General features: G+C 46.0%; 1 protein-coding gene and 1 long non-coding RNA gene across 5 annotated transcripts in view; both read right to left on the bottom strand.

Moving 5' to 3' along the window:
• Positions 1-10,201: 10,201 nt before the first annotated feature.
• KLHL25 (kelch like family member 25) overlaps positions 10,202-24,813 on the bottom strand; it is a 55,943-nt gene continuing 41,331 nt past the window's right edge. For 2 of the 4 annotated variants that reach the window (XM_004284772.4, XM_033414829.2), the window contains one exon: positions 10,202-11,784. The gene's annotated coding sequence lies outside the window, so the exon portion shown is untranslated. Of the gene's footprint in view, positions 20,635-24,813 lie in introns of all 4 variants that reach the window. The other 2 variants (XR_007476095.1, XM_049707018.1) reach the window with 2 other exon arrangements.
• LOC125963707 (uncharacterized) overlaps positions 10,202-24,813 on the bottom strand; it is a 30,720-nt gene continuing 16,108 nt past the window's right edge. Inside the window, exon 2 of the long non-coding RNA XR_007476097.1 lies at positions 10,202-16,258. This is a non-coding gene — a long non-coding RNA (uncharacterized LOC125963707). The remainder of the gene's footprint in view (positions 16,259-24,813) is intronic.

Genomic DNA, 24,813 nt, shown 5'->3' with positions numbered 1-24,813 from the left:
AAAAGAATGTTCCCCCTCCTGAAGGGGAGAGCCCAGTGGGTGGAGCCATCGGGGCTGGGGGGCTGGGACAGGATGGAGTTTGCAAGTTTCTTGCTGTGCGAAATACCCACCGAGAGGAACCAAAGCTGTTTCCAAGCTGCGCTTATTAAAGACAATCGCTGCTTAAAAGGCTCCTTTTTTTTCTTTAAAGTCTTTATTGAATTTGTTACAATATCGCTTCTGTTTTTGGTTTCTTTGGCCCCGAGGCATGTGGGATCCTATCTCCCCAACTAGGGATGGAACCCACACTCCCTGCATTGGAAGGCGAAGTCTCAACCACTGGACCACCAGGGAAGTCCCAAAAGGCTCCTTCTATAATGGAAAATAATCGAAAAAATATATAGATATATATATGTATAACTGAATCACCTTGAGGTACACCTGAAACTAACACAATATTAGAAGTTAACTATACTTCAATTTAAAAAAAAAAAAGCTCCTTCTCTCCCCACTATGATTTACAGGCTCGGGTGTACCAGGAAGTATGTCCAGTACTTTCACCCTACACATTTTTTTTTTTAAAGCTTTTTTTTTTTTTTAATTTATTTATTTATTTTTTGTCTGTGTTGGGTCTTCATTTCTGTGCAAGGGCTTTCTCTAGTTGCGGCAAGCGGGGGCCACTCTTCATCGCGGTGCGCGGGCCTCTCACTGTTGCAGCCTCTCTTGTTGTGGAGCACAGGCTCCAGACGCGCAGGCTCAGTAGTTGTGGCTCACGGGCCTAGTTGCTCCGTGGCATGTGCGATCTTCCCAGACCAGGGCTCAAACCCGTGTCCCCTGCATCGGCAGGCAGATTCTCAACCACTGCGCCACCAGGGAAGCCCCCCTACACATCTTTGCTGTAAGAATTTTTACCACATAACTAATTGGCCATAAGGCAATTTTGCTGTAAAAGATAAAATAATGAAAAATAAGAGAGGAATGTTTAAAAGAGCATAATAAAATATGAGAAATGAATAACAAAATTAAAAGCGTTGTGAAATACAAAAAATTTGAATACATTTAAAATGTGTGTAGATTCATGGCAATACTGCACAAAAAACTGATTTTATTTTGTGAGTTGTATCTAAGCCCTTGTCCTCCAAGTCATAGTATTTTATACATATTTTTATTTGCTGGTTCATCTGTTTTGTTGACATCACACTTTTTCATTAAAATTTCTTCCTTCATTAAGAAAGTATGTTTTCCAAGAACTAAGAGCATATTCATAGCTGAGCTCTGTGTTGTGTTGTGAAAGCCTCTTTCACTGCTCTTTTGTTTTTTGGCATTTTGTCATATGTCTGCTGATAGACGTTCCAAAGTTCTACGGGAAATGTGGGTTCAACTCTGGGCCTTCAAATCACCGAAGGGTTTACGAACTGATATGTTATCATTTCCTAGTATAGCAGGCAGTGTGGCTTTACACTTTGTTATTTCACACTTCCAGTAAGTTTCATCACTGTATTTCCTGTCACGTCCACATACATAATGGTTATCATCCACTATTTTAAGACCCCTGCATCTACCCATCGCTGTATAAGGCTATTATGAAAATGCTAAATGCCAGAGGTTCCTGAAAATTCCTAAGATTTATGTAATATGTAAATGGGAGTATTGTGTTAATGGAGAAGTGAAACCAAACTGTCAACCAGTTATTTTATCTTTTACAGCAAAATTGCCTTATGGCCAATTAGTTAGGCAGTGAAAATGCTTGGGACAAAGATGTCGATGGCAAAGATTCTTACGGAGAAAGTGCCCAGAACCGCCGGGAAGGCCCTTTGGACCAGGGAGGGCTGGCTGAAGAGCAGTTAGGGGAGGAAGTCAGTGCCCCTCCTTGCCCTGGGAGACGCAGCGTCTCCAGGGACGCTGACCCTCCAGGTGGCCTGTCCTGTTTCCTGCATCGGGAGCCACAACCCACGAAAGCTCTGCTGGTCCTCTTGGGACCGAGGTCCCCAGGATCCCTTGCCTCATCACTGATGGGAAAGCTCCCTGTCTCACCCCAGAGTTGGTCTGGCCCCTGGGAAGCCAAGGAGCCAGTGGGTCAGTGACTGGGTGTGAATCCCACTCACTGCACCCACTCACTGCAATGGTGGTGGCCATTCCCACTGTATCCAGGGCTCTCCAGGTGTTTAGTGCTTTACAGAACTTGACCATTGTTAAACCTCTATCAGAGAATCCAATGGTTTATCCAAGCCTGCACACAGATGAGAGAGCTGGGACCCAAACCCAGCGGGCCTAGCCCCAGAGACCACGTTCTGCCCATTGCAGCCTGGTGCCTCCTACCAGTGTGAGCCTGTGGTGAGCAGCTTTAACCTCTTGGCCTGTTTCCTCACCAGCAGGGAGAGGACAAAGATGCCCACCTCCCAGGGGGTCACTGTGAAGATTAAAGGAGGCAGTTATGCAAAGCACTGGTCAGGGGGCAGCAGCGTTGCAGCTGACAAATGCTAGTACGCACGCAAGGGCCAGGCTCTTGAAGTGGCCTGAGAGCTGGGCACGCATGTCCCGCTTCCCCAGCTCAGAGAAGGGGGGCGCAGGTCGGTGTAGGCAGGTTCCACTCCACACCAGGTGGAAAGATGGAGAGGCTGCTATTGTCTCTCGATAGCCTCCCTCCCCTTTGCTCAGCAATAGAGGTTTACTGACACTTCCCAGCCTCCCTTGGGAGTGTGCAGAAATTATGTGTCCTTAAAGAGGCTTGCTAGTCATGTCATCTTCTTCCCTTCCCTCTGGCTGGAATGCAGATGAGATGGCAGGGGCTAGGTGGCTATGTTGGGCTAGGAGGTGGAAGCCTGCATGGAAGCTGGCAGAGCCACAAGATAGAAGGAGGCTCCAGCCAACCCTATGCAGCCACTCCAGCCTTGGCTTGTTTACACTCACGTCACGGCTGCATAAACGAGAAATACACCCTTACTTCCTGTCTGGGCTGTTTCTATAGCAGCCCAACCAGAGGCTGAACTCAAGTGACCAGATATCAGGCCTGGGAGGGAGTGGTGCTTGCCTTGGCTGTTCTCACCACTGCAGCAGGAGTGGACAGTGTGATGTAGCCAGGGTGTCCCTCCCAGGGCTGGGCCTGGGGGCTGTGAAGGGCATCTCTGCTCTTGGCTCTTCTACCAGCAACATACTTTTGAGATCCACTCATTCATTCAGGTGATGATCAATTTTATGAGAAATGTGCTGTAATACCCCTACTTCAGCACCTGAAGCATTAATTCACAGTGTTAAAGCCCAGTTTCGGCTTTGGGGGCCTGCACACTGCTGAGGTATAGAGCAGAGGTGCCCTCACCCAACCACTGGGCTGCCCACCGAGGGGCCCCTTGAGATCAGATCACAGACACTGCCCAGCGGCATGTCTTGCCTGTGCCTACACTCTTTTTTTTTTTAATTGAAGTATAGTTGATTTACAATGTGGTGTTGTTTCAGGTATACATCAAAGTGATTCAGCTATGTATGTATATATATATATTTTTCAGATTATTTTCCATTATAGGTTACTACAAGATATTGAATATAGTTCCCAGTGCTATACAGTAAATCACTGTTGCTCATCTATTTTATGCATAGTAGTTTGTATATGTTAATCCCATACTTCTAATTTATCCCTCCCCCACCTCTCCCTTTCCCCTTTGGTGACCATAAGTTTTCTACATCTGTGAGTCTGTTTCTGTTTTGTATATAGATTCATTTGTATTATTTTTTGGATTCCATGTAAAAATGGTATCATATCATATTCGTCTTTGTCTTACTTCACTTAGTATGATAATTTCTAGGTCCATCCATGTTGCTGAAAATGGCAATATGTCATTATTTTTTATGGCTGAATAATATTTCATTGTGTATATATACCACATCTTCTTAAACCAATCATCCATTGATGGGCACTTGGGTTGTTTCAGTGTCTTGACTATTGTAAATAGTGCTGCTAATGAACACTGGGGTGCATGTATCTTTTTGAATTAGAGTTTTCATCTTTTCTGGATATATGCCAGGAGTGGGATTATGGGATCATATGGTAGCTCTATTTTTAGTTTTTTAAGGAACCTCCATACTGTTTTCCATAGTGGCTGCACCAATTTATATTCACACCAACAGTGTAGGAGGGTTCCCTTTTCTCCACACCCTCTCCAGCATTTATTATTTGTAGACTTTTTGATGATGGCCATTCTGACCTGTGTGAAGTGATACCTCATTGTGGTTTTGATTTGCATTTCTCTAATAATTAGTGATTTTGAGCATCTTTTTATGTACGTGTTGGCCATTTGTATGTCTTCTTTGGAGAAATGTCTATTTAGGTCTTCTGTCCTTTTTGGATTGGGTTGTTCTTTTCATTATCAAGTTGTATGAGCTGTTTGTATATTTTGGATATTAACCCCTTGTCATTTGCACTGTTTACAAATATTTTCTCCCATTCCGTAGGTTGTCTTTTTCTTTTGTTGGTGGTTTCCCTTGTTGTGCAAAAGCTTTTAAGTTTGACTAGGTCCCATTTATTTTTTCTTTTATTTCTTTTGCCTTGGGAGACTGATCTAAGAAAATATTGCCACAATGTATGATGGAGAATATTTTGCCTATGTTCTCTTCTAGGAGTCTTATGGTGTCATGTCATATTTAGGTCTTTAAATCATTTTGTTTAATTTTGTATATGAAGTATTCTAATTTGATTTATATGTAGCTGTCCAGCTTTCCCAACACCATTGCTGAAGAGACTGTCTTTTCGCCACTGTATATTCTTGCCTCCTTTGTTGTAGATTAATTGACTGTAGGTGTGTGGGTTTATTTCTGGGCTCTCTATTCTGTTTCATTGAACTTTATGTCTGTTTTTGTGCCAATACTCCACTGTTTTGATTACTGTATCTTTGTTGTATTGTTTGAAATCTGTAAGGGTTATGCCTCCAGCTTTGTTCTTTTTCCTCAGGATTGCTTTGGCAATTCTGGGTCTTTAGTGGGTCCATGTAAATTTTACAATTATTTGTTCTGGTTCTGTGAAAATATCATGGATAATTTGATAGGGATTGCATTAAATCTGTAGATTGCTTTGGGTAGTATGGCCATTTTAACTATATTAATTCTTCCCAATGCAAGAGCATGGGCTATCTTTCCATTTCTTTGAATCATCTTCAATTTCCTTTATCAATGTTTTATAGTTTTCAGCATATAGTTCTTTCACTTCCTTGATTAAGTTTATTCCTAGGTATTTTTTTTAATGTGACTTTAAACAGGACTGTTTTTTTACTTTCTGATTTCATTGTTAGTGTAAAGAAATGCAACAGATTTCTTATCCAGATAAACTTGTATACAGATTAATCTTTTATCCTGCTACCCTCCTGAATTCATTTATTCGTTTTAATAGGTTTTTTTTTAACATCTTTATTGGAGTATAATTGCTTTACAATGGTGTGTTAGTTTCTGTTGTATAACAAAGTGAATCAGCTATATGTGTACATATATCCCCATATCTCCTCCCTCTTGCCTCTCCCTCCCACCCTCCGTATCCCACCCCTCTAGGCAGTTACAAAGCACCAAGCTGCTCTCCCTGTGCTATGCAGCTGCTTCCCACTAGCTATTTTACGTTTGGTAGTGTATATATGTCAGTGCTACTCTCTCACTTCATCCAGCTTACGCTTCCCCTCTAATAGTTCTTGTGTGGAATTTTGGGGTTCTCTATATGGAGTATCATGTCATCTGCAAATAGTGAGTTTTACCTCTGTCAGTTTGGATACCTATTATTTCTTTTTATTGTCTGATTGCTGTGGCTACGACTTATACTATGTTGAATAGAAGAGATGACAGTGGGTATCCTTGTCTTGTTCCTGAATTTAGTTAGCAGGAAGACTTTTAGCTTTTCACCATTGAATGTCATATTAGCTGTGGGGTTATCATAAATTGCTTTGTTCCCTCTATACCCACTTGGTGAGAGTTTTTTTAATCATGAATGCATGTTGAATTTTATCAAATGCTTTTTCTCTATCAAGATGATCATGTGGGTTTTGTCTTTTCTTTTGTTAATGTGGTATATCACACTGATTGATTTGCACATGTTGAACCATCCTTGAAACCTGGCATGAATTCAACTTGACCAGGGTATATGATCCTTCTTATGTATTGCTGAATTCAGTTAGCTAATTTTTTTTATTTTAAATATTCCTATATTTTTATTAGTCTTATTTTTTTTTTTTCATTGCAGCAGCAGTGGGGGAAAAAAGTAAACTTTCTCCACACACAAAGGGTGTCCAATTGACAGAAGTTTATATATGAAGGACATCCTTCTGTTGCGGAAAATTCCTCAGTGTGCTTGTGCTGGCTGAAGGCAGCCCCAGCAGGATGCTGCGGTGAAACTTTGAAGTGAATTCTGGTGCCTGGGACCAGCCCAGCATGGACCAGGAGGCATGTTGGAGAGGAATCAGCCCTCCCTGCCCCCACCTGGCAGTTGTACCTGGCTCAGGAACGTTTGAAAACAAGTTGCCAAGTCCCCTGTTCCTGATCCCCAGCCCCAATCCCAGGCCAAGAAATGTTTACCAGAAGGATTGGGACCACGCCATGTGCCTGGGGATACCACGAGTCCCTGCTGCCCGGTGATCCTGATGCGTCCTGCTCACTAGACTGCCGGTTGCCAAGGTAATATTTTGGTGAGGATTTTCACATCAATATTCATCAAAGATATTGGCCTGTGATTTGTTTTTATAGTGTCTTTGTCTGTTTCTGGTATCAGGGTGATAATGGCTTCACAGAATGACTTTGGGTCTGTTCCCTCCTCTTCCATCTTTTGGAAGAGTTTGAGAAAGATTGGCATAAGTTCTTTGTATGTTTGGTAGAATTCCCCAGTGAAGCCATCCAGTACTGGATTTTTGTTTGCAGGGAGTTTTTTCGTTTTTTTTTTTTTTTTACAGGTTCTATTTCACTTCTAGTGACTGGTCTGTTCAAATTATGTTTCTTCTTGACTCAATTTTGGCAGGCTGTATATTTCTAGAAACTTGTCCATTTCCGCTAGGTTATCCAATTTGTTGTCATGTAACTGTTCATAGTATTCTAGTATTTTTTTTTTTTTTTTTTTTGTATTTCTGTGGTATCAGTAGTTATTTCTCCCCTTTCATTTCCTATTTTGTTTATTTGGGTCCTCTCTTTTTTCTTCTTGGTGAGGCTGACTAGAGGTTTGTTGATTTATCTTCTTTAAAAACCATCTTAGTTTCATTGTTGTTTTGTTTTGTTTTTAATCTCTATTTTCTCTCTGATCTTTTTATTTCCTTCCTTCTGCTGACTTTGGGCTTTGTTTGCTTTTTTTTCTAATTCTTTTAGGTGGTAGGTTAGGTTGTTTGAGATTTTTCTTATTTCTTGAGGAAGGCCCGTATCGCTATGAACTTCCCTCTTAGAACTGTTCTGCTGCAGCCCATAGATTTTATAAGGTTGTGTTCTCATTGCCATTTGTCTCAAGGTATTTTCTGATCTCCTCTTTGATTTGATCATTACTAGCATGTTGTTTACTCTCCATGTATTCGGTTTTTTCCTGTTATTTATCTCTAGTTTCATACCGTTGTGTTCAGAAAAGATGCTTGAAATAATTTCTATCCTCTTAAATCTGTTGAGACTTATTTTGTGACCTAGTATGTGGTCTATCCTAGAGAATGTTCCATGTGCACTTGAAAAGAATGTGTATTCTGGTTTTTTTGGATGTAGTGTCCTGTAGATATCAAGTCTAACTGTTCCATTGTATCATTTAGGTTCTCTGTCGCCTTGTTGATCTTCTGTCTGGAAGATCTGTTCATTGATGCCAGTGGGGTGTTAAAGTCTCCTATTACTGTATTCCCATCAATTTCTTGCTTTATGACAGTATTTGTTTTATATATTTAGGTGCTCCTGTACTGGGTGCATATATGTTAACAAGTGCAATAGCCTCTTCTTGTGTTGACCCCTTTACCATTATATAATGTCCTTCTTTGTGTGTGTGTGTTTTTAACGGACTTTGTTTTAAAGTCTATGTTGTCTGATATGAGTACTGTGACCCCTCACTTTCTCGTCATTTCCATTTGCATGAAAGCTTTTTCCATCCCCTCACTTTCCATCTGTGTGAGTCTTTCACTCTAAAGTGAATCTCTTGTAGGCAGCATATTGTAGGTTGTCTTCTTATCCAATCTGCCACTTGATGTCTTCTGATTGGAACATTTAGTCTATTGACTGATAGGTCAATTACTATCAGTAATTACCAATAGTAATTACTGATAGGTATGCACTTATTGCCATTTTAAACCTTGTTTTCTAGCTGACTTTGTAGTTCTTTGTTCATTTCTTATTTTTCCTTTTGTGGTTTGATGGTTTTCTTTTTTGTTATGCTTGAGTTCCTTTCTTTTTTGGCTTTTGTGAGTCTATTGTATGCTTTTCCTTTGCAGTTACCGTGGTTTTCAAGTATGTTAACTCATAGTTATATCTACTTGCTTTAGACTTACGGTCGTATAAGTTCAAACACATTCTAAAAGTTATAATCACTTCTACAAAAATTTTTTGATTGTATTTTAATGTATGTACTGGTTCATATAAATGATTTTAATCCTCTTATGTAATTTGCCTTTCCCATTGTGATTTTTCCTTTCCTATAGATTCTTGCTTCTTTTCTATTTAGAGAAGACCTTTCAATATTTCTTTTTGGTTAGGTTTAGTATTGCTGTATTCTTTTAGTGTTTGCTTGTCTGATTAATTCTTTCTCTCTCCTTCTAGCTAAATGATCATCTTTCTGGGTACAGTATCCTAGGCTGCAGGCTGTTTTTCTTTCAGGATTTTGAATATATCCCGCCACCCGCTCCCGGCCTGCAAATTTTCTGCAGAGGAATCAGCTGATAGTCTTACATGGGTTCCCTTGTACCTGACTCTGTTTTTCTTTTGCTGCCTTTAGAGTCCTCTTTAACTTTTGCCATTTTAGCTATGATATATCCTGGTGTGGGTCTGTTTGGGACTCGCTGTGCTTCCTGTACCTGGATAGGTTTCATTTTTTCGGGTTGGGAAGTTTTCAGCCATAATTTCTTCAAATACATTTTCGATCCCCTTCTCTTATTCTTCTTCTGAAACCCCTATTATGTGTAAGTTGGCGGGTTTTATATTGTCCCATACATGTTTTCTTCTCTTTTTTTTTTCATTTGTCTCTTTGTCTGTTGTTTTGATTGGGTGATTTCCATTATTCTATCTTCCAGATCACTTATTCACTGTTTTGCATTTTTAGTCTGCTAGTCACTTCTTCTAGATTGGTTTTTATCTCAGCAATTTTGATTGGTTCCTCTTTAGTGTCTAATTTTTGTTACAGTGATCTGTATTTCTATCAATAACCTTTCTTAATTACTTTTTTTTTTATTACCTCCTCTTTGAACTCTGGGTCTAGTAGACTGGTGAGATCTGCTTCATTATTTGTTCTTTCACAGGATTTCTCTTGATATTTTAATTGGGATTAGTTCCTCTGCCTTTTCATTTTATGTTTGTCTCTACAAATTTAGAAGAAACAATTACGTACTGTGGTCTTGAGGGGTGTTTTTATGTGGAGCATCCCTGTGTAGGCTGTGTGAATCCAATATTTTTGATGCAAGGGCTGTTTTTGGAATGGATGCCAGCCTCGTCTTTTTCCAGGGTGTGTTGGCCGTTGTCCCCTTGATAGTTGGTGTGTTTGATGTTGTGGTCTTCAGGGCCTGTAGTGGGATGTTGGGAAGGGCCTCCTCTTTAATCTGTGGCTGTCACAGCCCTGTGTCCACATTCTTGAGTTTATGGTTTATAATAGCTGTGAAAATGTGTGAAAGGAGAGCAGGTGAACATGAGCGTTAGCATTTGTGTCGTGATAACTGATGCTAGCCACTGGAGTATTGATGCCTGTCTTAACACTGCTTGTGTTATTTTCACACAATTGAGTGTCAACTGGGGGTTCACAGCACACAGAAGAACACATGGAAATCAATGGAATTACATCTTCAAGTTAGAGTCCACCCACGCACGAATTTTTCAGGAAAAAAGTATGAGAATCAGTGTAAAGGCTTCTGCTGCTGAAACAATCAATTTGAGGGACAGGAAGCCCTCTCCTCTGCGTGCTTGCAGGTGCTTGAGGAAGGTGGATCTCCCACAACCCCCCAGAGGGGCAGACTGTGAGCCCTGGCTGGTGGGGTGGAAATCAGTCTGCTTGTGCCTTAATGTCCTGCAAGACTGGCCCCAGCACCCAAAGAAAGCAAGATTTTTCTTAACTCTTTTATTAAGTTAGAAACGGATAAAAGCAACACAACTTTTGGGAAAAGCACCACTGCGAGGTCCTCTGTGCTGTGAGATCTGTGCTTAACTCGGCTCAGCAATGCAACAGGCCACAGGGGCCCCTCCAGGCAGTGCGGGCTCGGGACCTGGGGCTGCTGCTTCCCCACCAGCCCCAGGGCCTCCCCAAATCTCAGGCAGAGCCATCTCCTGGGACAAGCCACCTGGCTTCTAGGTGGCTGAGATGAAGCACCAAGAGCAAGAGGTTGGCCTCTCATACAGGTGGGGTCTAAGGAACCTGGAGATGTGCCTTCCGCTTTTGGCTTTTTCCCAAGTGGCAGCTGATGGCCTTGCACTGGGGCAAGCGAAGGACCAGCCCAGAAACTCTAACAAACACTAGGAGTGAGGAGGGCCGCTGGCAGGAGCCAACCTCTCCAGAACCCCAGATGCTGAGGGTTGTACCTATGAGGTACCCAACGACTTGGGAGGTGGAAAAAATGAACAAATGGTTGGCAGTTTTCTTGGGACCATTGCTTTTGAGCTCAGGGGGCAAAGGGGCCAGATCCCATTACGCTGGAAGGGCAAGATGTCAGAGGACAGCGGACACTGGATGGGGGGCCGGAGTCATGGGCCTTGTCATCCTCCAAGTTGAGATGTGTCCAGCCTTGGTGGGATCTATAGTGGGCACCCTGGAGTCCCTCTGTGGTCCCCAGCTCATATCTGCTGCTGGTCTTAGAGATTAGTGCCATATTCTAGGGTGACCGTGCTCCTGTCAGGAGATGGGGTCATTGCTGCCTCTTGGGCTGGGCTCTGAGGGGAGGTGATGGGGCCTGGTCTCCACATGCATCTGCACCTAAGCACAGTATCCTGTGGCATAGCTGGCCTGACCAGGAGGTGGTGAGGTCACTGGGGGCAAGGCCTGACTCTGGGGAGGGGCCTATTAACCCTGGGGGTCTGGGTGTCATTTGCTAATGGAGACTGGTGGGCATCGCTGAAGGGTTCCCTCCCTTAATGTGCTTTCTCCACAGCACATTCTGCTCTCAGCCCTGATGCACCTGTTTCCCAAAGGCCTGGGACATTATCTGTGGGGAGACATTACAACACCAATAGGGAAGCCCTGAGCCAAAGACCATGCTGTCAGTGCTGCCAACCCCACCCCTTCAGGGACACCCTCCCACCCACCCAGCCCCCCCATCCCAGTCCAGAACTTGCTGAAATAGGCGACCTCAAAGCTCTGCAAACATGTCCTTCTCCCTGAGGCTGAGGGAGTCCTGGCATCCGTCCACACCCCCCCTTGAAAGGTCCTCTCCCCTGCAAACCACTGCAAAGCAGGAAAGGCCTCAGCCAGACACACAGGGCGCTGGAGATGGATTTTCTTCTCTGAAGCTCAGAGCAGCCCCCAAAGCCACTCAGAGCAGCCCCCGAAGCCACCCAGAGCTGGTGGGGCCGACTTCCAGCTGCTCAGAGTACTGGCCTGGGGCCGGGCTGAGCTTCCCGCCGTGGCAGACAGGGTCAGGGCCACCGTGCAACAGTGAGGGCTGCAGCCATGGGGTGGGGAGAAACACACAGCGTCTGTGGAGGAACGAGAGAGAGAGAATGTGAATCCTGCCGACAATGTTCTGTCCTAACCTGGAACCAGATGATGATCAAGAGGCCACAGGGAAGGGCTGGAGCTCAGGCCCCGAGTGCAAGGCCTGAGTGTGAGAACGGAGCTCTCTCATTTACCAGCAGTGCAGCCCCGAATGGTTCTGTAACCTTCCTGAGGCATGCTTTCCTCACCTAGAATATGGGAACTACTCATGGGTCCATTCAGCCCCTCCAGCCATGTGCACCTGAGCACCCTCAAACCGGCAGGCACCGTTCCAGGCCTGGGGAAACAGGAAGGGCAGACACAGCTACTGCTGTCTCCATGGATCATCCTTCAGTGGGAGAAACTTCAGGCTCGTACGAATAGATGTATACAGTCATCACACACTAACAAAAGAGCTATATGTTAAAAATAAAAAGTTAGAGATGAGAGAGCCATTTCACACTAGGAACGCTTGTCTGAAGTCCTGGGTGAGAGGCCTCTGTACCGGCAACCTATGAACAAGTGAAACTGAACTAAGCGCAAAGGAAAAAAAGGAGCCAATAAAACATGGAAGAAAGTAGCGTATAAAACAGTGATTAGAGGAGACGGAGACAAGATGGCAGAGCAGAAGGATGGGAGCTCACCTCTTCTTACAAAATCACCAAAATCACAACTGCTTAACAACCACTGACAAAAAGATGCTGGAACCTACCAAAAAACATATCCTACATCCAAAGACAAAGAAGAAGCCACAAAGAGAGGTAGGAGAGGTGCAACTGCGATAAAATCAAATACCACGCCCACCAGTGGGCAACCCACAAACTGGAAAATAATTATACCACAGAAGTTCTCCCACAGGAGTGAAAGTTCTGAGTCCCACGTTGGTATCCCCAGCCTTGGGGTCTGGCAATGGGAAAAGCCCCCAGAGAATCTGGCTTTGAAGGTTAGCAGGGTTTGTTCACAGGAATTCCACAGGACTGGGAGAAACAGAAACTAAACTCTTGGAGAGTGTAGACAAGGTCTCATGCAAAGCAGGATACAGAAAAAAAGCAGTAACCTCATAAGAGCCTGGGCCAAACCTACCTGCTGATACCAGAGGGTCTCCTATGGACGCGGGGGGCTGTGGCTCACTGTGGGGACAAAGACACTGGCAGCGATAGTTCTGAGGAGTGCTCATTGGCACGAGTCCTCCCAGAGGCCACCATTTTCTCACTAGGACCTGGCCCCACCCAACAGCCTGTGGGATCTAGTGCTGGGACGCCTCACGCCAAACGGCCAACAAGGTGGGAACACAGCCTCACGCATAAGTAGGTGGGCTGCTTAGAGTCTTCCTGAGCGCACAGTTGTCCGCTAAACACACCCCCTTGACTTGGCCCTGCCCACCAGAGGGACAAGACCCAGCTCCGCCCACCAGTGGGCAGGATCCAGTCCCTCTCACCAGGAAGCCTTCACAGGCCTCTTAGACAGCCTCATCTACCAGGGGGCAGAGAGCAGAAGCAAGAAGAACTACAACCTATGAAACAGAAACTGCAGTCACAGAAAGCTAGACAAAATGAGATGGCAGAGGAATATGTCCCAGATGAAAGAATAAGATTAAACCCCAGAAGAAAAAGTAAGTGAAGTGGAGACAGGCAGTCTACCCCCCCAAAAAATTCAGAGTAATGATAGTAAAGATGATCCAAGATCTCAGAAAAAGGAGGTACAGATCGAGAAGATACAAGAAATGTTTAACAAAAACCTAAAAGAACTAAAGAACAGAGATGAACAATATAAAACTGAAATGAAAAATACATCCGAAGGAATCAATAGAATAACTGAGACAGAGGAACAGGTAAGTAAGCTGGAAGACAGAATGGTGGAAATCAATGCCACAGATGAGAATAAAGAAAAAAGAATGAAAAGAAATGAGGACAGTCTAAGAGACCTCTGGAGCAACATGAAACGCACCAACATTTGCATTTTAGCAGTCGCAGAGGGAGAAGAGGGAGAGAAAGGACCTGAGAAAATATTTAAAGAGATAATAGCTGAAAATTTGCCTAACATGGGAAAGGAAACAGTCACCCAAGTCCAGGAAGCACAGAGAGTCCCAGGCAGGATAAATCCAAGGAGGAACATACCAAGAAAGATAGTAATCAAATTGACAAAAATTAAAGACAAAGAAAAAATATTAAAAACAACAAGGGAAAAATAACACATAATATACAAGGTACCTCCCATAAGGTTACCAGCTGATTGTTCGTCAGAAACTCTGCAGGCCAGAAGGGAGTAGCACCGTATATTTAAAGTGATGAAAGGGAAGAGCCTACAACCAAGAATACTCTACCCAGCAAGGCTCTCAGTCAGATTTGACAGAGAAATCAAAAGCTTTACAGACAAGCAGAAGCTAAGAGAATTCAGCACCACCAGACCAGCTTTGCAACAAATGCTAAAGGAACTTCTCTAGGTGGAAAAGAAAAGGCCACAACTAGAAATAAAAAAATTACAAATGGAAAACCTCACCGATAAAGGCAAACATACAGTAAAGGCAGGAAATCATCTACACACAAATATGATATCAAAGCCAGCAACTGTGAGAAGGGGAGAGCACAAATGCAGAATATTGGAAATGCATTTGAAATTAAAAGAACAGGAACTTAAAACAATCTTGTTTATATATAGACTGCTATTTCAAAACCTCACGATAACTGCAAACCAAAATCTACAATACACAAACAAGAAAAAGGAATCCAACACAACACTAATGTTAGTCATGAAATCACAAGAGAACAACAGAGGAAGATAAAAGAACTAGGAAAACAAATCCAAAACAATCAACAAAATGGCAATAAGAACACACATATTGATAATTACCTTAAATGTAAATGGATTAAATGCTCCAACCAAAAGACAAAGACTGGCTGGATACAAAAACAAGACCCATATATATGTTACCAAAGACCCACTTCAGATCTAGGGACACATACAAACTGAAAGTGAGGGGAGGAGAAAAGGCAAATATTAACAGCCATAAAAGAAGAAATCAACAGTAACAATAATAGTGTGGGACTTTAACACCCGACTTTCATCATTGGAGAGATCATCCAGACAGAAAATCAATATGGAAACACAGGCCTTAAATGACACATTAGACAAGATGGACTTAATTTATATTCTGTTCAAAAGCAACAGTATACACAGTCTTCTCAAGTGCACATGGAACATTCTCCAGGATTGACCACATGCTAGGCCACAAAGTGAGCCTTGGTAAATTTAAGATAATTGAAATCATATCAAGCATCTTTTCCAACCACAATGCTATGAGATTAGAAATCAATTACAGGAAAAAAACCTGTAAAAAACACAAACATGTGGAGGCTGAAACAATATGCCACTAAACAACCAATGGATCACAGAAGAAATCCAAGAGGAAATCAAAACATACCTAGAGACAAATGACACCGAAAATACGACGATCCAAAACCAATGGGATGCAGTAAAAGCAGTTCTAAGAGGGAAGTTTATAGCAATACAATCTTACCTCAGGAAACAAGAAAAATCTCAAACAACCTAACCTTACACCTAAAGCAACTAGAGAAAGAAGAACAAACAAAACCTAAAGTTAGTATAAGGAAAGAAATCATAAAGATCAGAGCAGAAATAAATGAAATAGAGATGAAGAAAACAATAGAAAAGATCAATGAAACTAAAAGCTGGTTCTTTGAAAAGATAAACATAATTGATAAACCTTTAGCCAGACTCATCAAGAAAAAAAGGAATAGGGCTCAAATCAATAAAATTAGAAATGCAAAAGAAGAAGTTACAACCAACACCACAGAAATACAAAGGATCATAAGAGACTACTACAAGCAACTATATGCCAATAAAATGGGCAACCTAGAAGAAATGGACAAATTCTTAGAAAGGTACAATCTCCCAGACTGAACCAGGAAGAAATACAAAATATGAACAGACCAATCACAAGTACTGAAATTGAAACTGTGATTTAAAAACTCCAAACAAACAAAAGTCCAGGACCAGATGGCTTCATAAGCAAATTCTATCAAACATTTAGAGAAGAGTTAACACCTATCCTTCTGAAACTAATCCAAAAAACTGCAGAAAAAGGAACACTCCCAAACTCATTCTATGAGGCCACCATCACCCTGATACCAAAACCAAAGATACCACAAAAAAGAAAATTACAGGCCAATATTACCGATGAACATAGATGCAGAAATACTCAACAAAATACAAGCAAACCAAATCCAACAATACATGAAAAGGATCATACACCATGATCAAGTGGGATTTATCCCAGGGATGCCCAGATTCTTCAATATCTGCTAATCAATCAGTGTGATACACCACATTATAAAACTGAAGAATAAAAACCATATGATCATCCCAATAGATTCAGAAAAAGCTTTGACAAAGTTCAACACCCATTTATGATTAAAAAAAAAACCTCTCCAGAAAGTAGGCATAGAGGGAACATACCTCAACATAATAAAGGCCATATACAAAAACCCACAGCTAACATTCTCAACAGTGAACTGAACACATTTCCTCTAAGATCAGGAACAAGACAAGGATATCCACCCTCGCCACTATGATTCAACACAGCTTTGGAAGTCCTAGCCACGGCAATCAGAGAAGAAAAAGAAATAAAAGGAATCCAAGTTGGAAAAGAACTGTCACTGTTTGCAGATGACATGATACTATACAGAGAAAATCCTAAAGATGCTACCAGAATACTACTAGAGCTCATCAATGAATCTGGTATAGTTGCAGGATAGAAAATCGATACGCAGAAAACTGTTGCATTTCTATACACTAACAACAAAAGATCCAGAAAGAGAAATTAAGGAAGCAATCCCATTTACCATCACATCAAAAAGAATAAAACACCTAGGAATAAACCTACCTAAGGAGACAAAAGACCTGTACTCTGAAAACGATAAGATGCTGATGAAAGAAATCAAAGCTGACACAAACACATGGAGAGATACACCATGTTCTTGCATTGGAAGAATCAATACCATCAAAATGAGTATACTACCCAAGGCAATCTACAGATTCAATGCAATCCCTATCAAATTACCAACGGCATTTTTCACAGAACTAGCACAAAAATTTTTTTTAATTTGTATGCAGACACAAAAGACCCCAAATAGCCAAAGCAATCCTGAGAAAGAAAAATGGAGCTGGAGGAATCAGGCTCCCTGACTTCAGACTATACTACAAAGCTACAGTCATCAAAACAGTATGGTACTGACACAAAAACAGAAATATAGCTCAATGGAATGGGATAGAAAGCCCAGAAATAAACCCATGCACCTATGGTCAATTAATCTATGATTAAGGAGGCAAGAATATAAAATGGAGAAAAGACAGCCTCTTCAATAAGTAGTTCTGAGAAAACTGGACAGCTACATGTAAACGAATGAAGTTAGAACACTCCCTAACACCATACACAAAAAGAAACTCAAAATGGATTAAAGACTAAATGTAAGTCCAGATACTATAAAACTCTTAGAGGAAAACATAGGCAGAGCACTCTTTGACATAAATCACAGCAGTATCTTTTTCAATCCATCTCTCAGAGTAATGGAAATAAAAACAAAAATAAACAAGTGGGACCTAATCAAATTTAAAAGCTTTCGCACAGCAAAGGAAATCATAAACGTAAAGACAACCCACAGAATGGGAGAAAATACTTGCAAAGGATGCAACCGACAAGGACTTAATCTCCAAAATTTACAAACAGCTCATGCAGCTCAATATCAAAAAAACAAGCCAATCAAAAAATGGGCAGGGCTTCCCTGCTGGCGCAGTGGTTGAGAGTCTGCCTGCCGATGCAGGGGACACAGGTTCATGCCCTGGTCCAGGAAGATCCCACATGCCGCGGAACGGCTAGGCCTGTGAGCCATGGCCGCTAAGCCTGCGTGTCCGGAGCCTGTGCTCCGCAACGGGAGAGGCCACAACAGTGAGAGGCCTGTGTACCGCAAAACAAAAAAGGGCGGAAGACCTAAATAGACATTTCTCCAAAGAAGACATACAGATGGTCAAAAAGCACATGGAAAGATGGTCAACATCACTAATTATTATATAAATGCAAATCAAAACTACAGTATCACCTCACACCAGTCAAAATGGCCATCATCGAAGTCTACAAACAATAAATGCTGGAGAGGGTGTGGAGAAAAGGGAACCCTCCTACACTGTTGGTGGGAATGTAAATTGGTACAGCCACTATGAAGAACAATATGAAGGTTCCTTAAGAAACTAAAAATAGAACTACCGTATGATCCAGTAATCCCACTCTTGGGCATATAGTTGGAGAAAAACACGGTTCAAAAGGATACATGCACCCCAATGTTCATGGCAACGCTGTTTACAATAGCCAGAACATGGAAGCAACCTAAATATCCATGGACAAATGAATGAGTGAAGATGTGGTACGTATATATAATGGAATATTACTCAGCCATTAAAAAGAATAAAATAATGCCATTTCCAGCAACATGGATGGACCTGGAGATTATCATACTAAGTGAAGTAAGTCAGACAGAGAAAGACAAACATATGATATCGCTAATATGCAGAATCTAAAAAAATGATACAAATAAAACTTATTTACAAAACAGAGCCACAGACTTAGAGAACAAACTTATGGTTACCGGGAGCGGGGAAAGGGCTGGGGGAGGGATAGATTGGGAGTTTCGGGTTGACATGTACTCACGACTATATTTGAAATAGATAACCAACAAGGACCTACTGTACAGCACAGGGAACTCTGCTCAATATTCTGTAATAATCTAAATGGGAAATGCATTTGAAAAAGAATAGATGTAAGTGTATGTATAACTGAATCACTTTGCTGTACACCTGAAATTAATACAACATTGTTAATCAACTATACTCCAATATAAAATAAAATTTTTAAAAATAATAAAATAATACAATAAAAAAAGAAAAAAATTAGAGATTAGAAGGAGGACTTTCTTTTACTTTGGTGGAGGGTATGGGAAGGAGGTAATATTTAACCTAAGACCTGCAGGACAGACGAGTTTTCTAGAAAGGCAAAAAGCACTCCAGGCAGAAGGAATGGCATGTGCGTAGGCCTGGGGATAGGAATCTGGTATTGATATTTTTGAGAACCTGAATGTAGGCCAGTGAGGTTGGAAATGGTGAGAGAGGGAGGGCAGACATGGTCACGGCCAGTCAGGTCACCACGAAGAACAGTACAGCTATGGGCAGCAGCCAACACATTCATTCCTGCACTTGACAAATATTTACTGCACAGCCTATCAACCCAGACCCTGCAGGACAGATGCAGTGGTGAATGAGGTCAGACGGTCCCCATGGTCATGAAGCTCACACTCCAGTGCTGGGTTCTCAATCAGTGTGGCATCTGCTCTGAGCTTCGCATTTTCCTGTGGAAAATAAGGACAGATACCTGCCTTCTCCCAGAGAAGGATGGAGCCATCTAATGCACACAAAAGGCTTAGCGTAGAATGTCCTGGAAGCAACGAAGAAAACACAGCTGGCCAGTGTGATCATTTCTAAAGCCCAACCCACAGCGACAGCTTGGCATAACCTAGCCCAACTCCAAGCAGAGACGTGGCCGTGGACGTGTGTCCAGGAGGTGGTGCCCTTGGCTGGGGTAGCAGCTCCTGAGTTGATCACCTAGTGGAGAAAGGATACAGCAGGCGCAGGAAGGACCTAGAGGGGTGGGGAGTGGGGAACACTCAGGACAGCGATGGGCGGACTGCCCACTCAGCCTCCACAGGCAGACACACCCCTGTGGGATTCTAGTTTAAAAACAGGTTCTCTGGAGTACCAGGGGAGGGAGCTGGGGGTTCTTGCCAAGGGTGTTCCCCACTCCCCACCCATCCACAATGCCAGACAGCACACTTACTCTGGCCAGCTCTCTGAGTGTCATGGGCTCAGAGGCAGCCCTAGACCAAGGAGGCAGGTTTGTGCCAGGGGACAAAGATGATGTGCCCCCGCCTCCACCCACACCGAGCTGCCCAAAGGGGTCTCACGGCAGCTCCAAAAAAGAAAAGAGAAGGAGCCCCCTGCACAGGCGGGCTGAGCTCTCCATAAACCTGCATATCCAGCCATCCAAGAGGCAGAGGGAGGCAACACAACTTCCACAAAGCATCAGTTAGCGGAGACCACATTCTCGGTCTTGCGTCTTTGGGTGTATTTCACCTGTACAATTGTTAGCGTTGCAGCTGTGAAAGAGCTACAAACACAGGGAGCTTACATCTAGTTGTAAGTCTGTACATATTTAAGTAACATTATAATGAAAAAAATTCAAGCCAGCACTGGGACCTGTGGACCTGTTTCCTTCAAGTAGGATGCGCCCCTCATTCCCAAGGCTTCTGGAAGGCGGACTCAAGTTCTGCTGGAAGCTGGTCGAGCCCAGGGGGTCAGCAAGCTCCCAGATGTGTGGGCTGGGCAAGGCGACCACTGCGCTCTCAGTGGGGCTGGTGAAGGGCCCCCAAATCCCTCCAAGCTCCTCACAGGCCCCTAAACGTCCTGAGAAGCTCTAAGGCGGTGAACCCAAAGCTTGGGGGCCTGCCCGCCCTACCCGCCAGAACACCAAGCAGACACGGTGTTCCCCTCGGGGCAGGCCCCAAGCCAAGCCTCAGAGCCCCCTGTGCTGGGGGTGAGGGACTGTGGGATCCTGACCTGGGGGGTGGCCCTTCTGGGCTGTGCCGAGTTGCTGAGGAAGAGGTGGCACCCAGAAGGCAGAGGAGCTGGGAAGCCGCACTGCCTGGATCACTCAGGCGCGTCCCATGGCCGTCCTGGTCTGCGCCACCCTGATTTCTGGCAGTTGCTTCTCTGAGGCCTGGTTTCCTCATCTGTGAAATGGGATCATGCATCAATGCAAAAATGGTGCCCGCCACATCAGTAAACAAAGGATGTTGCAGCCGCCCCCGACGGTGCACCCTGAGGAGACTCAGGATGGGAAAGCACAGGATACTGGACCCCTGACAGCTGAAGTGCATCGTAAAGGAATGACTTCAGTGAGCCCAGACTCTTGCACCTTCCCATACACAGAAAAGCGCTACATGCCTTAACTTGCGGTGTCTGGTTTCTTTAACAATATTCTTTTGATGTTCTGACTACCTGGTCTTTGTTGCAAGAACTCCTATATGTGCTGGTTCCCCCCATGACCTCTTGGGAGCAGTCCCTCAGAGCTATCTGAGAAGCTGCGTCCCAGGCTTAAGTCTTCAGTTTTGTCCGCCAAATAAAACATAATTCTCAACCTTTAGGTTGTGTGTCTTTTTTTTTTCCAGTCAACAGGACACTTGTCTAGCCCACCGCCCGTGCACAGTGGCCCCGGCCAGCCCCGTGACTGCCCTCGCTGTCCCGTGGCATGCTGGTGGGGGCCTGCCATGCGGACCACAGCCACTAACGCCGTGCCCATAGCGGGCCTGGCATGGGGCGGCCCTGGTTAACACGGACAGAACGGGAGGCCGTGGGTGTGCAGGCAGATGGGTGGACGCGGGGTGTTGCAAAAGGCCTGTCCCAGGCACCCCCCCCGGCCACACCAGCCCAGCCCTGAATCCTGTGCTCCGGGGTTGCCTCTCGGGCGCAATCTCTCTTAAGGCAGGACAGGATGTGCTGAATCAGCCCTCCTCTGGTGGCAACTGAGTCCCCTGTAGGGCCCCCAGGGGACTGACGGGCTCAGCCCTTCCCAGAGAGGGGCTGGAGCCCGTGCCCTGGCACCCCAAGTGTCTGGGTTCCAACAATGCCCGTGAGGAGAAGACGGCTCCCGGCAACCTGGACCCCTGCCCCGATGTTCTGAAGCCCTCAGGCCAGAGGCAGGCTGGGGGAGGTGGGAGCTCAGCGGGAGAGAACAAGAGAAAAGAACGTTCACAGCTAGTCTACACTTGGCGGGTAACCCGGGGAGATGGGCGCCCACCCCAGCTCCAGGGGCTTCCTGCCACCGCTGGCCACTGTCACCTAGGGACAAGGATCGGATGTGACATGGGAGCTAAGGGCTGGCCCTGGAGGTCCTGCCAGCGTTCAGCTTCCAGCACAACACTCCACCCCCACTGCCGGGCAGCACCTGTGTGGCCCGCCCTCGGCACCAGGGTGCAGATGTGGGGTGCCCAGTGCCCAGGTCTCCAGAGATGCCTGCAGGCCTGAGGCAGCTCCAGGGCTCAGATGCCACTCCAACCCTCACCAGCTGTTAGTGTGATGCCAGCCACCTACACTGAGTCTCAGGTGCCAGGTCCGTAACAGCAGCCCCGATGACAAATGCTTCTGAGAGGGTTAAATGAGCTCACGGCTGGGGCACCTGGCGCGGATGCAGGCGTCACCCAGAGCTCACGAGTGGTGTCCGAGACGGGGGAACAAAGCACCTGGGGACGAATGGGGGAAGTCACTCAGGGTGACGGGGAGGGGCTGCAGAGCGCAGGGCTCTGGCTGGTGGTTCCTGAAGCTAAGTGGAGTCTTAAGAGATGGACGTGGGGTTCGGGGACCAGAGAGGCACTGCAGATAGGACCCCAGGCCGGTCCTATGCCTGCAGGAGGGACTGGGACAGTAGAGCAGGGAGGGGCACTCGGGGGACGCACTGGGTACAGACCCCATTCTCTGGCCCCGGCACTGGGTGTAGAGTGGGGGGCCCATGCCGGAGGGGCAGCAGGCGTGCTAATCTCTGCTCGTCACGACCTGCAGCCTTGTCGAGGGTGCGTGGGCCCAGCCCCTTAGCCACCACTGCTGTCACAGGCCCCTCCCATCCCCCCCCACCTGCCGTAGCCCCCTGGCTCAGGACCGCCCGGTCTGCGGCCTTCCGAGTAGAGCTGCTCCTCCAGCGGGTCCTGGCAGCACTGTGGCGACTGCCCCAGCAGCAGCAGAGCGAGGGAGCCTTCCTGCCACAAAGCCCCGCTTCCCAGGAGCTGAGGGAGGCCCGGACGGGCCCAGGCATCAGCTTCCTACCCCAGTGCCCGCCACATCCTCATTCCTGAGACCACAGCACCCACGCCGTGGGCTGGGGAGCACGGAAGGAACAAGGCCCGTGTGGCACTCAGCCAGGCAATGGCAAGTGCGATCCCGACCGTGAGGGATGGACCCTTCCAGAAGGAGGGGCTGGCCCAGGGACATCCAGAGGTCCCTGCGCCCAAAGCATCCCGAAACCATTATCACCACCGTCCCCTCCTCCTCGCAACCTCATATAAAAGCGGACTCTGAACCCAGCCCCTCACTCGGTCTCTCCTCCTCAACTACTGTGAGTAATAGTTTTTATTCCCGTTTTCCAGATGAGAAAGCTGAAGCTCAGAGAAGTTAAGCAACCAGGGTCAAGCAGCCAGCAAGAGTCAGAGCCGACCCTTCCACGGTCCCTGAAACGGGGGGAAGTCCTGGAAAAGTAAAGGGCTCACTGGGTCCGGCTGACCTACCCCTCACCCTCTCCCGCTTGGGGAAGAACTGCCCTCCAGGGTCTCGGGGATGGGCAAACACCAGACAGGGTCAGAGCCACCTGGGCTGGGTGGCCCGAGATGGGAGGAGCCTTTGGGCCCCACAGGTGACCAGCCTAAGTTCCCAGAGTGTGGGAACAGGGACTCAACAAGGAAACGCCAGTGTTCTCTTTGAAGCCTATTCCCCAGGACCAAGATATTTTGCTGGTCAGATTTTTCTCCCAAAGAGGAAGAGAGCACATTAAAACAAAACAAAGCAGAGAAACCTTAAAAGAGAACAAAGCCTATTCTCATCCAGGCTGGCCTTTATGAGGCCAAACACCCTGTACGGCACATCTGATGCCTTCGCTGGGTCCTGCCCTGCCTGCCTTGCCTGCCAGAGGACATACCTCTTTAAGGGCCTCGAAGGCACGGCTGGATTTGATTTAATAGCTGAGACATCAGATTCCATTCAGAAGCAATCCCAGCTAAGTATGATTGCTTTCGCCGTGCAGAGCTTTCAGCGTTCTTGTCAGCAGCGGCCAGGTCATTGAGGAAATTAATTTCTCCGCTCTGGCCAGCTCCTGACGGGGTTCCTGTGACCTGAACGGCACGGGGCTGGCTCCTCAGAGCTGCAGGAGCACAAGGCAGGTGTGGGCAGGGAGGGGCTGGGCCAGCCAGGCAGAGAAGCACCTCGGTGGACAGGACAGCCCGGGGCCAGGTGGGAAGGCTCCCCCTGTGTGACCCTGGGATCTCCCACCGACCCCGCTTCTTAGAGCACCCAGGACCTATGCTTCCTGACTCCCATCCACCGGGGGTCCCCACACCTCACCACCCCAAGGGCCAAGGACCCGAGGAGGGCTAAGAGTTGGGACCTGACCATGGACGACCTTCTCCAGTGCCCACGAGTCCACCACTCCATTCCAGCCCCTGCCCCTACGCCCCTGCCAGGCTGGCTCAGGACACCCTAATCCAACCTCAGTGCCTGCTGCGGATCCTGCCCCAGCGGAGCTACAGGAAAGGTCCCGCCCACCCCTCAGAAGAGCCCCTCCAGGACATGCTGGTCCTTCCTTCCGCCCTCTCCCTTCCCCTGACTCTGCACCCGTCCTGGGACCTGGGCAAGTCCCTCTTCCTGTCTCCCTGTTCCTCTGTCACCCACAAAGAGTGCCTGAATGTGTCCCTTTGCCCCTGGCATCCACTGTCACCTTCCCTTTTCAGGCAATGATTTCATATAATGATGGCGCTAAGAACAGAGCAAGATAACTTGGGGTAACTGGGGCAGCACTGCCGCAAGCCCTGCTGGGAGTTATTCCCTCACGTAATCGTGACGCACGCTCTGAGGAAGGCCTTCTCTCCATCTTGCGGAGGGATGGGAGACAAGAGGTTCCTTCGCACACCAGTGAGCACACAGCTGCCCCCAGGAGAGGCAGGACCCAATCCCAGGGCCGTCTGGTCCCAGAGCCCTGGAACTACCGGATGTCCACAGTGGCACCCAACCCCAGGGCGCCAGCTCCCGCCTCCCTTTGAGCCCTCCATCCACTCCCCTCCTGTTGCCTCTCAAGGGCCCCCCATGGTGGGGCTCTCACCTTGGCTGCACACTGGACTCACCTGGAGCTATAACGACTACTGAGGCCTGGG

The sequence above is a fragment of the Orcinus orca genome, chromosome 2, assembly GCF_937001465.1.
Source record: "Orcinus orca chromosome 2, mOrcOrc1.1, whole genome shotgun sequence".
Taxonomy (NCBI): domain Eukaryota; kingdom Metazoa; phylum Chordata; class Mammalia; order Artiodactyla; family Delphinidae; genus Orcinus; species Orcinus orca.
Note: the sequence above shows the minus strand (reverse complement) of the source record. Positions and strands in the feature narration are given on the sequence as shown.